Source organism: Colobus angolensis, unplaced genomic scaffold (assembly GCF_000951035.1).
Source record: "Colobus angolensis palliatus isolate OR3802 unplaced genomic scaffold, Cang.pa_1.0 Scaffold19, whole genome shotgun sequence".
Lineage (NCBI taxonomy): Eukaryota > Metazoa > Chordata > Mammalia > Primates > Cercopithecidae > Colobus > Colobus angolensis.
In genome coordinates this window covers 13,358,587-13,362,587 of record NW_012115043.1, presented here as the reverse complement: position 1 = coordinate 13,362,587, position 4,001 = coordinate 13,358,587, and positions in this window count along the sequence as shown.

The window sequence follows — 4,001 nt, the reverse complement described above, 5'->3', positions numbered from 1 at the left end:
CAACTGGGCAATGGCTGCTTCTCTTTGGGAAGAGAATAGAAGTTTATCAGGGTAATCCTGCTCCCACATTTACTAGGATATGTCCAGATCCACTACTGCGCCTTGTATGGTTCTCTAGAGATGAGTTGTGGGCAGTTCTAATTTTGCCCACTGTGATGGTTAGTTTTTATGCACCAACTTGGCTAGGCTATTATGTCCAGCTATTTGATGAAGCACTAATGTCAGTGTTGCTGTAAAGGTATTTTGTAGATATAGTTAACATCTACAATCAGTTGACTTTAAGTAAAGGAGATTACCCTTGATAATATAGTTGGGTATATAGTTGGGAGATTACCCTCATCCAATCGGTTGAAAGGTATTAAGAGTAAAACACTTTCCCTGAGGAAGAAAACATTCTCCCTCAAGACTACAACATTCACTGCTGCCTGAGACTTTCCAGCCAGCCAGCTTACCTTACAAGTTTCAGACTTACCAACCTCCACAACTATAGGAGGGAATTCCTTGAAATACAACCTACTGCTCTGTTTCTCTACAGAACCCAGAAAGATAAATCTATGTACCAGAAATAGACCAGAACAAGATGTTAAATAAATCAGCCGATAGCTCTACTGCGTCCTTGCTCACCACACAGCCTTGTAATGGCTTATTCAGGGTCTCAAGTCTCTGGATACCTGAGAAAAAACAGACATCAGTAGTCCAGCTGCTAGGAGGTTACAAATTGTCATCTTTGCTGTGCTATTCATATTTTCTAAACCAAAATACGAGAGCACATGGTCAAACAGATATGAGTGTACTTTTAGGGAAAATTAGAGAGAATATTTGAAGACTGTTTATTCCAAAAACTCTGGGGCATACAGTCATTTTGTTTGTATAGCATATGGTCTTATTTCACCATATTTCTCCCCACCAGCCAGATACTCTAAATATACCTCACAATGTTCAATTTCTCGACACTGCAAGATCAAGGATCTCCCAATTACTCAGCAAATCTCCGCTGAGTACCTCAGAAAGGCCAGGCACCATCTTGGCATTTTGGATTAAAGGAAGAAGATGCCATTCCTGCTCACTGAATGTTCACAGCCTGATGCGGGTGGACAGAGAGCAAGTGGAAGGACAGTCACAGAACAGAAATACCCATATCCAGACAAAGCCCAGTCTCTGGTACCCCCCACCTCGGAGGCCACATGAGAGGGGCCTTTCTCCTGTGCCATTTCATCCCTTCCTAAACTCAACAAAGGCTCTCTGTAGTGTTCAGAGTAACTAAACTCATTTCTCTGCAGGATCACCTCAGCTGCCCACATCGATGACTCTCAGTTCACTCAAAGCGAAATCACAGGGACAAGGCTCACCCCAGTGAGCCTTGTTCTTGGTCAGCCTGGCCCTTTGCCCTGCTCAGACAGGCCTCAAAGTCACCAGATCTTGTCCTAGCCCCTGGGTCCAGGGCTCCCTTCCTTACATGCTGCTGTTTTTTATTTGTTGTTGTTTTGTTTTGTTGAGACTGATTCTCACTCTGCCACCCAGGCTGGAGTGCAGTGGTGCTATCTCAGCTCATTGCAAGCTCCGCCTTCAGGGTTCAAGTGATTCTCCTGCCTCAGCTTCCCGAGTCGCTGGGACTACAGGCGCCCACCACCATGCCTGGCTATTTTTTTGTATTTTTAGTAGAGACGGGGTTTCACCACGTTAGCCAGGATGGTCTCGACCTCCTGACCTTGTGACCTGCCCGCCTCGGCCTCCCAAAGGGTTGGACATGCTTCTTCTGAGAAAGGCTGGAGCCAACAAACATGACCTGCTGCATTCTTCTCTCCTGGATTTGCCTCCCACACTGGCCTATTAGCTCTGGAATGTAGGAAGCTGCTTTCCCAGACCCTCAGCCCAGGCCTGATCCGGCTGAAGTATTCAGTGCCCTTGTGTTGAGGGAACGAGGAAAGAAGGCAGAGAAACAGTGAAAGCGGATTTACAATGAGAAACCCCAGTGGCAAAGTCAAGAGAGCATGAGGAGGAATCCTGGGATTGAATACTGTAAGCTCTTAATTTAGTGTGACTTTGGGCAAGTGACTAAAATTTCTGATCCTCAGTTTACTCATCTGTAACAATGGGCTCATAATAGTTCCTACTTCCTAGGGATAAAATAAGATGATATCTGTATTGCACTCAGTGGAGTATCCAGCAAACAATAACACTCTGTGTATGCTAATTTTATTATTATAATCATTATATCATCACTCTTGACCTGCAATTCCTTGCCCACAAAATAAGGAGTTCAGCTGTGTAACTCCCAACTCCCTTTCAGTTTAACAGCTCTGTAACTTGGTAAGGCAGAAATAAACTTTTAATTTACATCAGCCCCACTTTACAAATGACAATGGACACTAGGAGAGTGGAGGTGCCGGAGCCCAACTTTGAGTTCTGAAAGCTCCAGCATCCAGTTTTGGATGACACTGTTGCTAAATCCAGTTGAAAGACTTCCATCCCTAAATTGACTTGTGTCTTGCCTCTTGTTGCAACGCTAAGCTAATATTAAATCTTTCATTCAGCACACATTGGATTGCTATTGATTGTCACATTGTGTCTCAGATTAGCTTTATTGTATTATATATTCAGCCACGTACAGCTCGCTGAAACCAGCATCCAGAGTCACCTCTCAGCTCTCTGCAGGCTTTAGAATGTTTTTGGGATTGTGAATTTCTTACAGAATGGGACAAAATTTTCATTGAACAACTGGCAACTTTCATTGGACAATTCACACTGAACAACTAAGGAAAAGAACCTCAAAAGCGCTGTCTGCCAGGAATACAAATCACTACCGATCAATTTCAATGACTTCCAGTGCATGAATCATTTTAGTAATAAAACTGTTTTGGAAAAGACTGAAGCGTTGTGTCTCTTAATCTTACACACCCAGAATCTGCTATTAAATATGTCCCGGGCAACAGTGCATTATGGATTCGCTTGAAGAACCATTTAATTCCTCAAAACGATCAGGACTCAAGTAGAATTTATAAATGGAATTAAACAGAAGCTTTGTTGCTCACTAGAGTTAGTCAGTAGAGCTGAGATATATGGGTGATTTTTCTCTCATTAACGAACCTCTCAATACGCAAAACATAATAACTTCTTAAGAACTGCACTGATCCAGGACAAACTGGATAGAACAACTACAATTCTTCTTCCTTCAATATTCCACATGCTTCTCCTTTTCCAGTGAAAGTGATCTTCTTTTTCTAATAGGGTTTGCTTCAATTTCTATCTACCCCTCCCCTCAAAAAAGAAAATTACAAGTTTAGCTAAAAATTAGATTGCAGTATATTTCACAAATTAGTACTTAACTGACCACATATTGATTCATGACTGTTAATGTTGACTCCTAAGTGCACTATGAGACCCTTAGCAGAAGAAACACCATCAGGAGTTTTCCCTGTGTTCTCCCACACATTCAGAACAGTGTTTCTCAATCAGGGCAACTTTGCCCTTGGGGGACATTTGGCAATGTCCAGACACATTTTGATGGTCATGACTGGGTCATGGTAGATGTTACTAGAATCAACTGGGAAGCGGTCAGGATGCTGTTAAATATCTTACAATGCTTGGGACAGCCCCCACAACATAGGATTATCCTACCCAAATTGTCAGTAGTGCTGAGGTGGAGAAATTCTGATCTGGAATCATTCTGGGCACATAATAAAAGCTCAAAATGTTTGTTGATGGAATACAACTGGCTCGTGTTCACAGGAAGACAACTGACAGCTCAGAGGGGTGTGGGGTAGTTAGGAGGTTCATGGAGGAGATGGGCTTAGTAGACACTTTTTTTTTTTTTTTTTTTGAGACGGAGTCTCGCTCTGTTGCCCAGGCTGAGTGCAGTGGCTCAATCTCCATTCACTGCAAGCTCCGCCTCCTGGGTTCACGCCATTCTCCTGCCTCAGCCTCCCAAGTAGCTGAGACTACAGGGGTCCGCCACCGTGCCCAGCTAATTTTTGTATTTTTAGTAGAGACGGGGTTTCACC